Genomic DNA, 18,985 nt, shown 5'->3' with positions numbered 1-18,985 from the left:
GAGACAGCGGGGGTGCCCGGAAGAGGTACGCCAAACAACTACTCTTAGCAGAGGAAAGCAAGTCGGATGGTGAGAAACAAAAGCAAGAAGACACTATCACCTTCAATAGAGAAGATGAGGAGGGAGTACAACAACCTTATGACGATGCCTTGGTGGTGTCACTACTGGTGGCTAACTACAAGGTGAAATGAATGTTGATAGACAACAGGAGCTCGGCCAACATAATATTTTGGTCGGTGCTCCAAGAGATGAAAATAGGTAAAGAATGCCTAAAAGCCATCTCCACCCTATTGGTTGGATTCGGAGGAGACGTGGTACATCCGATGGGTACGATAACACTACTAGTAACAATGGGGACGTCCCTACAAAAAATCACCTTAATGGCGGACTTCTTGGTGGTTGACCGGTCATTAGTATACAACATCATAATGGGCTGCCCATCACTCAATGCAGCCCGAGCCGTGACATCCGCTTACCACCTAAAGGTAAAATTCTTTACTCCACACGGGATAGGGATGATTAAGGGAGATCAGTCAGCAGCTTGGAATTTTTATGTGATGGCACTAAAGGCAAGAATGAGGCACAAGAGGCCCTGATTTTTGAAGACCTAGAGGTAAGGGGAGAATATCCGCAAATCGGCATGATTGACGAAGATCTTATGGATATCCCCATAAACAGCGATCAGGAGAGGTGTGTCCGGATAGGAAGTCACCTATCAGACACTTTGAAAACAGAGCTGGGCATATTACTGAGTGAGTTTGTGGATGGAAACCCAAGGTGTAGTCCCAAGAGGGGGGGCGAATTGGGTTATTTAAAATTCCTTAGAGTTTTTTTATGAGTTCTTAACTTTTTGCAATCTTTTAAAGACTTCCTAACCTCTTTTATTTCTTTTAACCAATTCTTGATTTGTTCGTTTAATTTATCAATCACATAACAACTTAGTTCTTTTTATTCAATCCACAACCTTAGCATAAACAATCAAGTAACCAATCAATCAACCAAACTGATTATCCAATCAAATACAATTTCCAAACCAAGATATAAGATACAAGATTTCAGCTTTTATTTGTTTGCAGCCCTATAGTGAATGCAATCCTTTTGATAATAGATTAGTTTTCTCAAAGTGATTTTCAACAAAACATTTACACTCTTCCTAAAATTCAGAATTCAAATAACCTCTTAGTTAATTTATCTTTGGGTGTTAATCAAGTAACGTACTCCCTTATGGTTTCCGCAAAGTATGGTTTAACCAATGTACTCCCTTTAGGTTTCCGCAACCCAAATCAAAATTCAACTTTAAATTTACTTGATTTCCAAATATACATAGTATATATGATTACAAATTAAATCATCCACGCAAATTATATGTGTTGAAAATAAAGAGTAAGGGAAAGAGAGAGTGAGACCGGGATTTTTATGAGGTTTGGCTTATACCCAGCCTACATCCTCGCCTTAGGTCAACCACCTAAGGATTTCACTATACCTTGTTTCTTCCGGGCGGAACAAAACCATTTACACACTCCTTTACAAGGCTAAAGCCCACCTCTTCAAACGATATACCCTCGTTCGGTCACTCCTTCAATTAGGTTAGAGCAGCACCTCTCTAAGCGATATCCCCTTACTTAACCAATGATCCAAACACCTCGAATCGTCCAAGAACTACAAAGAATATGAAGTAATCTCTGCGTACAATAGCACTCTCAAAACACAGAGCAAGTTATACAAGTTAAATCTCTAATTGTAGTTCAAAACCAAAACTAGATAGAAATGTGAAGCTCAAGGTTTAGAAGTTACCAAAGGTTCTTTCTTATTGATATAAGGATTTTAGATGCAAATTAGAAGCCAAGCTCTTCAATCAACCAGCAATTTCATAGAATTTTCCCCTAGCAAGAGTATGAGCAAGAATAAGCTTTAGGAGAACTTTAGCGTAGAAAGCGTGTATTTTTTCATTGAATTAGGGAGGTATTTATAGACTTCTTAAGGAAAAGTTTTCTCATTTAACATGGAGTATTTAGGTAACTTTTCAAAATATATTAAATTATAGAATCAATTTTGAAAATCTTCCCGTAAGTTTGAAATTCAAAAATTCTCTGCAGAGTCAGTTGACTGACCCACTCGACTGGGTTACTTTTTGTACTAGTTAGTTGGCTGGACAGGCGGCTGACACCATTCTGTCTCTTAAAAAATAATTCTAATAAATTGTTAGTCGATTGACTGAACCACATTCAAAATAGTCAGTCGGCTGGGCACTATCAGTCGGCTAGGCGTTTTCAATTCATTGAGTTAGTTGATTGGACATTTAACTTTGCTGAAAGTTTCCTATCAGTCGGCTGACTGAACTACTTTCAAGAATGGTCATCCGGTTTGGTACTGTCAGTCGACTGGGTACTTTTAGTTCATCGAGTCAGTTGGCTGGGCAGTCATCTCTTTTCAAATATTTTCTATTTTTGATTTCTTTAAAATCTAGTTTACTTAAAAAACTTAATTATAACTTTTCAAAAACATTTTCAAGAGTTTTTCAAGTGTTGGTCTCTAAGTCTTTGTATCTTAAGAAACTCCACATGTCTAAATAGTAATGACTTGAAGTAGTTACAAATATCATTCTAAGCATGATCTCCTTAATTACTAAGTCTTGCAATCTTTTGAGGTTCACTTTTTACTTCAAGCTCTGCTTGGCCTTTATGCTCTTTATTTGTCGTTCTTTGCTTCAATATACTAAGAAGCTTTCACTTGATTGTCTTTGATTTACAGCTTGTTTCCCTGATTAACCATGAGTGTCTTTTAGCTTGGTCCTGAAATAAAACTACTCAACAACACATGTTAAACCATCATTCATTTTTTTATCATCAAAACAAGATTGAAAAACCCAGTTAGGCCAACAATCTCCCCCTTTTTGATGATGACAAAGGAGGAGCAAAAATTTGAGTAAGCCTTAAAAAGATACCCCCTTACAATAAGCATCATCTTAACAATTTTTGTAATTTCAAGACCTATTTCAATATCATACAATATCATGCTCATTAGATCATTCAAGTTTAAGATCATTCAATATCAAATACTTCTCCCCCTTCCTTTTGATGCATATATCATGTTCAAATTTTTTAATATCATGCCCAATTTTTGCTCAATACTTCTCTCCCTTTTGACATCAATTAGAAAAAGTAAGATATCAAAAAGATTAAGTTCAAATGAACATATGAACACACACTTCTCAATATATTTCATATTTGTCATTCATATTGCATATGTGTTGTGACATCTTTAAATTTACAATCAGGCATATGTTGTCCAATATTCATATTTGCTAAATTACTTCAAAAAGTCATATTTATCCTTCATAATTCATCATTCTTTCTCTCTTTTGACATTAATTCATGAAAATTAGGGGAAAATCATACTACAAGTAATGAGTCATAATACTCCCCTTGAATTTAATATATTCAAATTTGATACCAGTTATGCTTTTTATCATCCCATGCTTCAAATATTGGTTCATATCATGCATGTGCTTATGGATACTAATATCAAATATTAATATCCTGTCAATATCATCAATATCATTTCATGCTTATAATTGTGTTGTCTTGCTCAAACACCAATTAATATATTCATGGATACCAATATACTTCTTAGATACTAATGTTGATATCATATCATGCACTGCTCATATATACCAAATTATTTAGATGCCAATTTTTCATTTATCCATGTGATCCATCATAAGCATACGTGGTCAAGAATTAATCAAGGCATTTCAAAATTCATGTTACTAAATCATGCTTAATAACTTTATGCTCAGATTTTCAAAATATAGTGAGCCATAAATCATTAATATTTCATCGTCTTTAAAGATTACAAGATACCAATTTCAAGATATACACATGTAGTGTAACGACCTGCTTAATAAACTGATTTTTTATTTTATTTTATATATATACCATAATATTTAACATGCTCTGATACCATATTGGATTAAACCCAATCATCAACCTAAGCAGCAAGAAGCAGAAATCACATAACATTTATAACCATAGGTAAATATATACAATACCATACAATACCAGAGTACTAACATGTTTCCCTAAGATATACACTTATATCTGTTTCTCAAAATACCCTCAACTATACTGGAATATACAAAAATTGTCCACAATACTCACTTTACTGATAGGGCACTACTGAAGCCCCTCTATTTGCGAGCCTGGTATGCTCGCCTACCTAGATCACCTGAAAAATGATTCAACACTGGGATGAGCCAACGCTCAGTTAGACGAAATATGCTATTACTAGTGTGTGGAAAATGAGCTACAGTATTATGGAAATCTGTTTTCATATAATCATGTATAATTGGATACATAGGTACAGTATAAGTAATAAAATACACCACCCTTTCCATGTTGCTTAACATAATAGTATTGTAAGTTACTATTCAAAATACTTCTAGTGTATATAAGTATGTTCCCTGTTTCTGTAAATCTGTACATACGTAATAGTAATTGAAAACTTTCCCTGTGGATAACTGTGTGTCATGATTTAACCCCTCATGACAGGGTTGTGCGACCCGTAGGCGGGATCTACACTGGCTAGCCGACTAGGGTAAATCACTATACTCTATCGGTCTGATCTGCCCACCTCAACCCATATCTAATGGGGAGTCTGTCCACGTCAAGGGCCTAGGTGATCGACCTACTACCACGTATTATCTAAATAGGTGGTTGTACTCATAACATAACATAATATTTGTAGCAACAGTACTGTGCTCTATAACTGCATAGTCCAACAGGGTTTGATACTGTATACTGTATAATATATCTCTATATACAACTATCTGATTTACCATGATTCTGAAATAACTGTAATAACCATGATATCGCATAAATTGTACTGTAATTCATATATCATAATACTGAGAATTGCATAATCATAACACTAAAATTGCATAATCATAATACTGAAATTCGTATAATCATGGTACTGAAATTCATATAATCATGGTACTAGAATTCGTATAATCATGGTATTGAAATTCATAAAATCATAATACTAAAATTCATAAAACATATCTCCGTACTATATTCATATTATCTAGCCACACCATACTTTAATACATAATTTTCATAATTTAATAAACTGTATAATATTTTAAAATTACTTAGCATAGCATATTACCCTTACCTAAATACTAAAAAGCCTCTATGGTATACTGGCCTAGCACTCGTAGGGCCTCCTATACAATACCCTGAAACCAACGTATGCCAGAACTAAATATCAGTATTTTTTTGCCTACATCATTTCCTATAACTGTCATAAGGCCAAAAATGGGTTAAAATGCCTTACCCTGAATTTAGGATGAAATCCAACTTCGTTTCACCAACGATCTGTTTCGGCAGACTTGTAGAGAACTTCGCCAGGAGTGTTGTGGTGGCTTCGGATCATCGATCCGGTGTCTGGCGGGGCCGAAAGTGAGAGGATCCGTAGGAGAGAGAGAGAGAGGAGAGAGAGAGAGAGAGTACTGAAAATGGGTTAAAAATCCAAGTTTGCACTATTTATAGGGCCAGATTCGTCGACGAGACACGTCACCTCGTCGATGAAATTCAGAGCAGCCCATTCTTCGCTCAGTAGTGTCTCATTGATGAAATTTTGCCTTCATCGACGAAATTCCTTATGCACTCATTAACGAATCCCTGTATTCGTCGACGAATCCAAGCAATTCCTTGAAATTATTATTATAATTATTATTATTATCTCCAAAATGTAATGTCGTCGATGAATGCGGAGCGTTCGTCGATGAAGTCTACTGCCTCCTTCTATTCCTATTTTCATTTTCCTCCCTCTTTATTATTAAAATAATATTATTCTTTGGGTCACTACATGTAGCATATTGCATATCAACTAAGTTAAGTGTTTTGTCATACAACATATCAAAGTACACGCTAAAACAAATTTAGAGCACATGAAGAGACAAACCCTAGGTCAGTTGACTAACCACTCAAATGGCTCGAGTTTTATAAACGAGCCTAGGGTTTATCTGTCAATCAGCTGACTTCAGAGTCAGTTGGCTTACTGCTCTCTAGTCCAGGAAAATTACTTCAATCAGTCCGCTGACCTTAGGATCAGTTGGCTGACTGCTCTCTATTCTAGGAAAACTCCTTCAGTCAGTCGGCTGATCTTATGGTCAGTCGGTTGAGCACTTCTTTGTCAAGCTCTCTTCTTTAAAATACTTATGCAATGAGCTCAATTTGCTTCAGATTTTCTTTTCTTTTGATTTCATATTAACTCCAAAATTTGCTTTAATGTTTTCTAACTTGAGCCTTGTACGATTCATTCATTGATTAAGGCCAACAATTTTTATTAGTTTTAATATGAAAAGCATCATTAGGCTTTTTAAAACTCACCTTTTCATTTCAATCGGTTCAATATCCTTGTAGAAGATGTAATTAAGTTTCTTTCTTAATTTCTAAAAGGAATACCTAACATCTATGGAATCCTTGATTTATGAACTTGAGTTTTATCTTGGTACCCATATTTTCTTGGGTATGGAATGTTTAACAAGAGAAGTTTCTTTTACTTTACAAACTTGTTTATTTTTCACATCTTTCCTCTTTAATGGACATTCAAACTTTATATGTCCTTTCTTCTTACATAGGTAGCATATAGTGTGAGTATAGGCATTAGAAGAGGTGCAAGCATAATTTTTTGAGGTTTTTGCAAAGTATCCCATGTAGAGATTTTTTTTTCTTATATTCTCAGTTCCATTAAATCCTCTGCCTTTTTTGTTTAGGGACATTCTTTGTGATCCGATTATTTTGTCAAAATTTTCTTTCCCTCTAGTAAAATTGTAAATGATCTTTTCTTTATCTTTAATTTTTCTTTTGAGATCATTTATCTCTATATCTTTCTTGCCATCAACATTCACTTGTGATTTCACTATTTCTTGAGACAAGTTATTGATTTTATTTTGTAATTCAAAAACATATATGTCTTTCTCAATTTCCATAGAAGTTTGGAGTCTTAGATCTTTTATTTCTTTCATCAATTTTTCATTCTTACTTTCTAATTTCTTGATTTTCAGATCTTTTTCATTTTCAAAAAGATTTTAGCTTCTAACTCTTTCATAACTCCTTCATTTTTGTTTTTCAATGATGTGTATCGTTTAGTCACATTAACTAACATCTTATGAATTTTGAATAAATCATTTTTAAGTTCTCCATAAGATGACATATTCTCATCATCGGATTTATTGGATGAATCACTGCCATATTCATTATCCAATTTGGATGAGAAACAATGTTCTTCATCGTCATCCCATGCCATATAGCAAGTATCAGCAACCTCTTTGTCACTTGATTCATCATCGAAACTACTTGTACTTAGATTATCCCAAGTAGTGGCTTTCATTGCCTTTTTCTTTTTGGAATCCTTCTTAAGTAGTGGACATTCTGATTTTATATGTCTAACTTTGTTGCAATTATAACATGTAGGAATTTTATTTCTTGGTTTCTTCTTTCTAATTTCTACTTCATCTAATTCATAGTTTTGGTTTCTTCTTTTAAATTTGTTTTTCCTTCTAAGGATTTTTGCAAATTTCTTAGATATGAAGGCTAGTTCATATTTATCCATCTCTTCTTCACTACTGGAGTTTTCTTTTGAAGCTTTGAATGCTATAGATTCTTGAGCTTTGGTTTTACCATTCCTTTCATTCATTGACATTTCATATGTGAGTAGAGAACCTATTAGTTCATCTAAAGAAGAGGTTTTAAGGTTCCTACCTTCTGTTATTGCAGTGGTTTTCGGTTCCCAAATAGGTGGAAGTACTCTTAGAATTTTGCGAATCATCTCATGGGTGGAATATGTTTTTCCTAAGGCACTTAGTGAGTTTATGATATGTGTGAACCTAGTATACATGTTTGTTATAGTTTCATTGGAATTCATCGTCAAAGCTTCATATTCTCTAGTTAACATATCAATTCTACTGTCTCTAACATCTATTGTGTAGTGACCCGAAGAATAATAGTATTTTAATAATAAAGAGGGAGGAAAATGGAAATAGGAATAGGAGGAGGTAGTAAACTTCGTCGATGAACGCTCCGCGTTCATTGACGACATCGCATTTTGGAGATAATTAGAATTTCAAGAAATTTCCCCAAGCCTCGTTGACGAACACAAGGGTTTCGTCGATGAGGGTTCTTCAGGACCTCGTCGACGAGAAAATACTGAGAGAAGAATTTGGGCGACTCTAAATTTTGTCGACGAAGGGTAAGGTTTGTTGACGAAATTACTTAAGGACTCGCCGACGAGATGATGTGGCTCGTCAACGAAGCCCGCAGTATAAATAGCCCTAAACTGATTTTAATCACAGAAATTTGCCGCATTCTCTCTCTTTCTCTCTACCCCTATGGCTCTTCCCTCTTGTTCCTTCGATTTCAACCCCGTCAGTAGCCAGATCGACGATCTGAGGCCACCACAACGCTCCTAGTAGAGTTCTCTACAAGTCTGCCGGAGCAGATCGTCAATGGGACGAAGTTGGAATCTATCCCAAATCCAGGATAAGGTTTTTTATTCAGTTTTTAGGCTTTTGGCAATTGTAGAAAATGATGTAAGCTAAGAACTATTGATATTCTGTTTTGCCAATGTGGTTTTCAGGGTATTGAGTGGAGAACCCTGCGGGTGTAGGACCCGTTATAGTAGGGGGATTTTAGCGGAAATCAGGTAAGGGATATATGCTATGCTAGGCAATTTTACTATGTTTCGGTATAAACTATATGTTTTTATCAGATGATTATTCACAATAGAAATTTATACAGTTTATCATTTATGTATAATATGTTTAAAATTTCTGTGTGGCTTGAGGATATGGGTATAGTAAAGAAACATATTTTACGGTATTTTCAGTATATGATTTACAGAATATACAGCCAGTGGTTATGTTTTATAGTAATTACAGAATACCATGATTATATAGTTTTCAGTACCATGATTATACAGTTTACAGTACCATGATTATACAGTTTCTAGTACCATGACTTACAGATTGCAGTTCAGTTCATAAATACAGTTGACGCAGTTACAATTTATTTTAGTATCATGGTTATTACAATTATTTCAGAATCATGGTAAATCAGTTAGTTGTATATAGAAATATATTATATAGTATTAGACCCTATTGGACCATACAGTTACAGAGCACAGTATCGTAGCTACATACAGTTTACAGAGTGCAACCACCTATTCAGATAATACATGGTAGTAGGTCGATCATATAGTGCCCTGACGTGGACAGGCTCCCCATCAGATATGGGTTGAGGAGGGCAGATCAGACCGAGGGAGTATAGTGGTTTACCTTGGTCGGCCAGTCAGGGTAGATCCCACCTACAGGCCGCACAATCCTGTCATGAGGGGTTAAATCACGACACACAGTTATCCACAGGGAAGTTTTCAGTTATTATTATGTATATACAGATTTATAGAGACAGAAAATATACTTATATACATTAGAAGTATTTTAAATAGTAACCTAAAATACTGATATGTTAAGTAACATGGAAATTGGGGTGGTTTCTATTACTTGTACTGTAATTATAGATCCAGTTATACATGATTTTATAGAAACAAATTTTCATAATATTGTAACTCATCTACCACACACTAGCAATAACATATTTCATCTTACTCAGCGTTGGCTCATCCCAATTATTTTAATATTTTTTAGGTGATCCAGGTAGGCGAGCAGACCAGACTACTACCCTGTCAGTAGAGAGTGAGTATATTTTTGGGAGTATTATTGTATAGCCCTCACCAATTGAGGATATTTGGGGAACAGTGATATATATATATATATATATATATATATATATATATATTTTGGGAAACCTATTAGCACTCTAGTATTATATAGAGGTATGGATATGTTTATTTGATTTATGCTTCTTGCTGCTTAGGTTGATGATTGAATTTAATCCAATATGGTATAAGAGCACGTTAAATATCATAGTATAAAAATGAAAATAAAACCCATTTAAGTAGCAAGTTGTTACATACTGTGCCTTCATAGGTTACTTCTAATTTATCCCAAATTTCTTTAAGTGTTTACACGCCATTACTCTATTGAATTCATTTGCATCAAGTGCACAATATAGGGAGTTTATTGCACTTGAGTTAATTTGGAGCATTTTGTAATCTGATTCGATTGGTTCTTTTTCCTCTTTAGGTACTTCTTTTCCATCTACTAGTTTAGTAGGGATCGGATTTCTATTTCTGACAACATTCCATGCCTTCCAATCCGTTGTTTGAAGGTAGATTCTTATTCATTGCTTCCAAAAGGTGTAATTGAGTCCACAAAAAATGGGTGATCTAGTTGAAGATTGACCCTCACCAAAGGGAGCTACTATTTGTGCCATGTAGATCTTTATATAGTTACTTGTTGGGATTTGCTATAACCGCGCTCTGATACCAATTGAAACCTAAGGTGTAGTCCCAAGAGAGGGGGGGGGGTGAATTGGGTTATTTAAAATTCCTTAGAGTCTTTTTATGAGTTCTTGACTTTTTGTAATCTTTTAAAGACTTCTTAACCTTTTTTATTTCTTTTAACCAATTCTTGACTTGTTCGTTTAATTTATCAATCACACAAGAGCTTAGTTCTTTTTATTCAATCCAAAACACTATTGCATAAACAATCAAGTAACCAATCAATCAACCAAATCGATTATCCAATCAAATACAATATCCAAACCAAGATATAAGATACAAGATTTCAGCTTTTATTTGTTTGTAGCTTTGTAGTGAATGCAATCCTTTTGATAATAAATTTGTTTTCTCAAAGTGATTTTCAACAAAACATTTACATTCTTCCTAAAATTCAGAATTCAAATAACCTCTTAGTTAATTTATCTTTGGGTGTTAACCAAGTAACGTACTCCCTTATGGTTTTCGCAAAGTATGGTTTAACCAACGTACTCCCTTTCGATTTCCGCAACCCAAATCAAAATTAGACTTTAAGTTTACTTGATTTCCAAATATACATAGTATATATGATTACAAATTAAATCATCCACACAATTTATATGTGTTGAAAATAAAGAGTAAGGGAAAAAGAGAGTGAGACCGGGATTTTTACGAGGTTTGGCTTATACCTAGCCTTTGTCCTCGCCTTAGGTCAACCAACTAACGATTTCACTATACCTTGTTCCTTCCGGGTGGAACAAAACCATTTACACACTCTTTCAGCAGGCTAAAACCTGCCTGTCCAAACGATATACCCTCGTTAGGTCACTCCTTCAATTAGGCTAGAGCAGCACCTCTCTAAGAGATATCCCCTCGCTTAGCCAACGATGTGAACACCTTGAATCGTCCAAGAACTACAAAGGATATGAAGTAATCTCTACGTACAATAGTACTCTCAAAACACAGAGCAAGTTGTACAAGTTGAATCTCTAATCGTACTTCAAAACCAAAATTAGATAGAAAATGTGAAGCTTAAGGTTTAGAAGCCACCAAAGGTTTTGTCTTATTGATATAAGGATTTTAGATGCAAATTAGAACCCAAGATTTTCAATCAACCAGAAATTTCATAGAGTTTTCCCCCAGCAAGAGTGTGAGCAAGAATAAGCTTTAGGAGAACTTTAGCGTATAAAGCGTGTATTGCTTGAGTGTATTTTTTCATTGAGCAAGGGAGGTATTTATAGACTTCTTAAGGAAAAGTTTCTTCATTTAACATGGAGTAGTTAGGCAACTTTTCAAAAATATTAAATCATAGAATCAATTTTGAAAATCTTCCCATAAGTTAGAAATTCAAAAATTCTCCGCAAGGTCAGTCGGCTGACCCACTTGACTGGGTCACTTTTTGTACTAGTCAGTTAGTTGGACAGGTGGCTGACACCATTTTGTCTCTCAAAAAATAATTTTGATAGATTGTCAGTCGGCTGACTAAACTACGTTCAAAATAGTCAGTCGGTTGGGCACTGTCAATCAGTTAGGCGTTTTCAATTCATTGACTTAGTTGGCTGGACAGTTAACTTTGTTGAAGATTTCCTGTCACTTGGTTGACTGAACCACGTTCAAGAATGGTTAGTCGGCTGGGTACTGTTAGTCGGCTGGGTTCTTTTAGTTCATCGAGTCAGTTGGCTAGACAATCCTTTCTTTTCAAATATTTTCTATTTTTGATTTCTTTAAAATCTAGTTTACTTAAATAACTTAATTATAACTTTTTAAAAACATTTTTAAGAGTTTTTCAAGTGCTAGTTTTTAAGTCTTTGTATCTTAAGGAGTTTCACATATCTAAATAGTAATGACTTGAAGTAGTTACAAATATCCTTCTAAGCATGATCTCCTTAATTACTAAGTCTTGCAGCCTCTTGAGGTTCACTTTTTACTTCAAGCTCTGCTTGGCCTTTAAGCTCTTCATTTGCCATTCATTGCTTCAATATACCGAGAAGCTTTCACTTGATTGTCTTTGATTTACAACTTGCTTCCCTGATTAACCATGAATTTCCTTTGGCTTGGTTCTGAAATAAAACTACTCAACAACACATGTTAAACCATCCTTCATTTTGTTATCATCAAAACAAGATTGAAAAGTCCAGTTAGGCCAACATGGACGTCTTTGCCTGGTCAGTTGATGACATACCGGGGATTGACCCTCCAATCATGGAGCACAGGTTGTAGGTCAACCCTAACCACAAGCCTATTAAACAGAAGAAGAGGAGCTTTGCGCTGGAGTGGGTCAAGGTGATAGATGAAGAGGTGACAAAGCTAGTAAAGGCCAGGTTTATCAGGGAAGTCAACTACCCCGAATGACTCAGTAGTGTGGTCTTGGTAAAGAAGTTGAGTGGAAAGTGGTGGACATGCATTGACTTCACATATTTGAATCCCCAAAGATAGTTTTTCTCTTCTTCACATTGACTAGCTGGTAGAATCGACATCTGGACACGATCTCCTCAGTTCATGGATGCGTATTCAGGATACAACCAAATCCCAATGCACCTAGGAGACGAGGAAAAAACGCCATTCATCATGGAAAGGGGGCTCTACTGTTGTAGGGTGATGCCCTTCGAATTGAAAAATGTAGGGGCAACGTATCAAGGACTGGTAAATCGGATGTTTAAAGATCTACTTAGAAAAATGATGGAGGCATACGTTGACGACATGCTTTTGAAAAACTTGAAAGCAGAGGAGCACTACAAAGATCTAAACGGGGCATTTGAGCTACTGTGCAGGTATCAAATGAAGTTAAACCCTTCTAAATGTGTATTCGGCATCTCAGCAGGGAAGTTTCTAGGTTTCATGGTGACATACAGAAGAATAGAGGCTAACCCTGACAAGATACAGGCGTTATTAGAGCTGAAGGCCCTTCGAACCAAGACGAAGATCCAAGTCTTAATTAGGAGAATTGTCTCGCTTAGTAGGTTTGTATCCTACTCGGGAGATAAGAGCCTATTCTTCTTCAATGTGTTGCGAAAAAAGGGAGGATTCGAGTGGGGGGAGGAACAAGATAAGGCCTTTGAACAATTGAAGCAATATCTTGGTTCCCCCCTCCCCCCCCCCCCCCAAACTGTTAACAAAGGTGGAAGCAGGAGAAGACCTCTACTTATATGTGGCCTCAACTCTACACGCGATCAGCTTGGTCTTGGTTAGAGAAGAGGGAAGGCAGCACAAGCCCATCTACTACACCAACAAGGTGCTAAGCGTGGCTGAGATTAATTACACCATAGCTGAAAAGGCAGCCTTTGCCATCGTTTGTGCTACACAAAAACTGAGACCATACTTTTAAGCGCACAAGATAATAGTGTTGACCAACTTGTCGCTGAGACAGATCCTCCAATGGTTGGAAACCTCGGGGAGAATGATAAGGTGGCTTGTAACAACCCGGGAAAAAAAATTAATTAAAATTATTAATCAATTAATTAGTTAAACATTATTAAATTAATATATTAAATAAATAAATATATATATAATGTAATATAATATAGGTAAGTTTAATATATATATTAGAAAGCTTCTTTAGGAAGCTGCAGAGATTTCAAATGAAATATGAATTTCAATTGCAAAGGCAGACACCCCTAGCGCTTCGTTATTCCTCCGTCTCCGCCTCTCTCTCTCTCTCTCTCTCTCTCTCTCTCTCTCTCTCTCTCCCCTCATTTCTCGACGAATATTCGATTGATCGGGAAACGAAAGGTGTCGTTGGATTCCTAACTCCGCCACCGACATTTCTACTGGAGCAGATTTGTCGTGGGAGCGGCGTAGACACCATTCCTAGGGAAAGGTATATTTCTCCTAATTTCTCAATTTCTTGTTATGTTTGCTATTGAATCGATGATCAGGTACCACCACAGGATCCTAGTCGTCGTCGTCATTTTGGCATAGGTAAACTTCCAATTAGGATTTTCTAGGCCCTACTCCAAAGCGAGAGTGAGATTTGAAAATTTTGGCAAATTGGGTATATTTGCGGGTATTACTATTTATTTAGGAATTATGGTCATAGGAAATATTTAAATAATATTTTATTTAGAAATAATTTATTAGAACTAGGAATTAATTTCAGAATTCGGGTGAGCGTCGCAAGCATTTTTTCGGGGTCCCTGTTGGCGTAGTGCAAGAAATCAGGTAAGGGAGAAATTTATATATTAAATCAGGTTTTTCATGACTTAAAAATGATTATTTATTATTTATGTATATATGTTTTTATGTGGGTTTAAAATGTTAGTTATGAAATTTATGTTTTCTGAGCCTAGGATTGTCAATATAGTTATATATATGTGAAAGCAAATGAATGAAAGTGAAAAGAATTTTCTGATGAATTAAATAAGAAATGAAATGCATTTTGAGAATATAAATGTTAAATGTGGGTTGGCTTATTTTGTGAGAAATATATATGAATTTTACTACTAAATTGTGTGACATGAGAATCTGTGCAAATTATATGTTAAATATATGAGATGCAGGCTAAGTAAGTAAAGCAATGAGAATAAAATATGATATGGACAATGTTGCCTGTGTATGTTAAATGCAACCATGTAAAGGTACGACAGCTGAAAGCCGGGTTAGCAGATTCTAGCGCATTTCTATGTGGACTAACTGATGACAACTAAAGAGCGGCTGTAGTACAAAGTAATGAAATGAAAATGTTATTAAATGAAATGACAATGCAATGAAATGAAATATGAAATGTGAATGATATAAATGGAAAAGAGTCACTTAAAGTGAAACACAAGGAAATGTTAAGTTATGAACAAGAAAGAATGTGAATGATTGAATAACGATGGAAAGAATGATTTATTATGATATTAGAAGTATTTATGTATGTAAAACATGTTACGTTTGGGCGGGGCGCACTCTTCGCCTGAGGGCTTGCTGAGTAAGGCGAATGCACTAGTAGTTTCAGATGTGATAGTAGCTACATAACGCAATAAGGCAGAGGGAACCTACTTATATAGACGGGTAGAATTCCCTATCCTTAGGGTCTTTGTGATGACCCAAAAATATATATGTAATTAAAGTACAATAATAATAAAATAATAAAAATGGTCATTAAGTTAATATCAATACAGAAGTGTTTTTCTGTAGGATCCTTGATTCCATGTTTGATGCCTAAGAAAGATCTTGTCTTAGCGAGTGCTCAGAGACCATTGCGGCTTAGTCGCTCCCTGGAGGTCGGCCTAGTCAAAATGAAATTTCATAGGATAAACAAGATAGACACTGTTTGTACACGTAAATAAGTATATATACATAAAATAGTGTTTTGACAGACATAATTTGTGAAAATACATAATAAGATGATAATAATATAGGTATCATATGTGGGGCCCACAAGACTATGTGGGGTCTATATGAGTCCCGGAGCCACAAGACACTGCTTATATATGTAAATAAGTACATAAATAATGTTTTGATTGATATAATTTGTAGAAATATATGATAAAATAATAATAATAATATAGGTATCCTATACGGGGCCCATAAGACTGTGTGGGGCTCACATGAGTCCCGGAGCCGTATGGAGGTTTACACGAGTCTCAAAGCTATGTAGGATGCATAAAATCGTATAAGAGTTATTCAAGTTATGTAGGATCCATTCGAGTCTTGAAGTTGTGTGGGGCCCACAAGACCATGTGGGGCCCACATGAGTTTTCAAAATTTAAATTTAATTTTTGTTCAAAAATAAATAATAAAATAAATAAATACTAAAAATAGTTTAAAAGTAAAAACAATGAGAATAATAATGATAATAATGATTAATAAAAATAATAAAATAATAAAATAATTAATTAACTAATTGACTAATTAATTAGGTAAGTAATTAATTAAAAAATTATTTAATGGGAATGGTGGCAAGCACTCCCACATGGCCTCCATCCCCATCCCATACTCAACCTATACCTTGCCCATCCCTTGCCCATTCTTTAATTTTTTAAAAAAATTATAATTTCACCCATCTCCCCACACTTTTATAAATTTCATTTCTTCCCCAAAATTTTCCTATAAATAGGTAGCTCTCAACCTTCATTTTTCACAACAATTTTTCAAGGAAGAGAATGATTAGTGAGTGAAAAAATTTGTGGTGGAGAGAGAATTTTTGAATAAATTCTCAATCACCCACTCTTTCTGATCTCATTTCTTAGAGATAGTTACAGTGTTCGTAAGGAAGAAAGTAAATAAATTTTGATTATATTAGTTTTTTTTTTATTTAAAATTTATACCCGAGTTTATTTTATAAGTAAATTTTAATTATGTTAATTAGTTCCACAAAATTTTCATGAGTTTATTTTTACGCATATTTAATTATACTAGTTCTATCTTTAATATACTCGCATCTATTTTTGGGTTAAGAAATGTTCTAATTCCCTCGGGTAAATTTTCAGCATTTCTTTCTATTCAAAAATAAAATTATATATATTTTTAACACAAAAATTGTGTGGCATGAGTTTATTTCTATGTTACATTTTTTATGAAAATATGAGTAAAGATGAGATTTTTACGATATTATTTTAAATTGCATAAATTATAATAAGATGATTTTAAAACTCCTTATGGCAACGAAAGTTCAAAGTTACAGATGCTCGGTACTGCAGCTTAAAATTTATACGGATCAGAGTGCACCCACACTGTTTACAGAGTGGTTATTTATGTTAGTGGATTTCTCCTGAGTGCACACCTAGTTCCGGACTAGGATTTAATAAGGAAAATCTTACTTAAAGTTTACGTATGTTGATTTAGTTTGGTCGGCCAGTCAGCTAAGTCTAGTCTTCGGACCGCACAACCTAGTCATGGGGGTAAACATGACTCACGGTAAATAGGCCTAAGGGTGGTTTTTACAATATATGTTTATACATATTACGTGTACAAAGTTACTGATGATTTGAAGGAAAAGTATAAGTTTACATGAAAATGATCATTTTAGTGTTTAAATGACTATCTAAAGAAAACGTATAAGGAAAAGTATATGTATATTTATCATTAAATATTTATACAGTTTTAAAGTTAAAAGTTTAATTTAACAGTTATAGTATATAATTATAAAATTTTATTGTTGTAATTGATGACAAAAGTTTTATGTAGAAATTTTTAAATTTATATTTATTCTAAAAGAAATTTTGAAGTTATAGTATTAAATATTGTTTTACGATATTTTTAAAAAGCTCATTTTGGCCACACACTAATAATAATCTTATTTACTTACTGAGCGTCGTCTCACTCCAATCATGTTTTTATTTCAGATAACTTGAAGAGCATGTTGGAAATCAGGCTTAGCAAGCATGCAGGTGGGGATTAGAAAAATAAAGATTAATTAGAAATATTAGTAAAATTTCAGATATTTATGTTTGTGTAATTTTCTTCTTTTGAAATAAGTGATTGTAATATGGATAATTAGCGTTCTGGTTTAATAAAAATTGAGTTTATTTGCTTCTGCTGTAAATCAATGGTAAAAAGTTAATATCCCAGGCCCCTCGGGGTTGGAGTGTTACAGTCTTTGCCAGTAAACTGTTGTTGAATGCGTGAGTACGAGATCAAGTTAACACTTGAAGGCTTACTAAGTTAGGTAAGTGCCCTGGTATGCTTGAATTGTGACCTTTGGTTTCCCTAAGTATTAGAGCAGAGGGGTGCTACTTGTATGGGCAAGTAATCACCCCTATCCTCGGGTAATCTCGTGGGTTAAATTTTTTGCATGATTTTTTATTAGGATCAGAGAATGATTTCAAAAATTGTGTTAACGATTTTCAAATGTTAAATATTATGTTGTTATATATCTCATGTTAGCCACACATTGTGTTTAATATATTATTTCTTCCCTTACTGAGATGCGTCTCACTCGAATATGAATTTATCTTTTTCAGGATTTCCTCAAGATCGATCTTAGAGAACTCGAGGTTTTATAGCATTATTGGGAAATAGAAAAAGAAAAGGGTATAGTTCTATGTTAATTTTGGGGAATGTAAATATTTATGTTTTATGTCTTTATGTTTTAAGGTCGTTGAGTAAGGAATGATTGAGAAAATACTGAAATGTTTTGGGAGTTGTGTAGATTTATGGAAATGTAGGTGATGGATGATTTATTATGGGTTATAGTTAGAATTAGTAAACTCTGGTATTATGTTATATGAAGATTATTTTTATGTTTTCCACTACATCTATATTGATTTATGGATTATCAGGATTTTATCAGGTATAATGCACCGGACCCGAGTTTAAGGGTTCGGGGCGTTACATGGTCAGTCAAGTTAGGAGAATTCGATATAGATTACAAGACGAAGCCTACTGTTAAAGCTTAGGTGCTGGCTGATTTCATGGTAGAACAATCCTACAAAGGAACAGAGGAGTCAAAGTCTTGGATACTGCACGTGGAAGGATCATAGAATGGAGCCAGAGGGGGAGTAGGGTTAATCCTCATGGCACCAGACGACTCGAAAATTTTTTATGCATTAAGGTTGGAGTTCGCAACAACTAACAACAATGCAGAATACGAAGCCTTGTTGGAGGGTCTACGTCTAGCAAA

This window comes from Malania oleifera, chromosome 4 (assembly GCF_029873635.1).
Source record: "Malania oleifera isolate guangnan ecotype guangnan chromosome 4, ASM2987363v1, whole genome shotgun sequence".
Lineage (NCBI taxonomy): Eukaryota > Viridiplantae > Streptophyta > Magnoliopsida > Santalales > Ximeniaceae > Malania > Malania oleifera.
Note: the sequence above shows the minus strand (reverse complement) of the source record.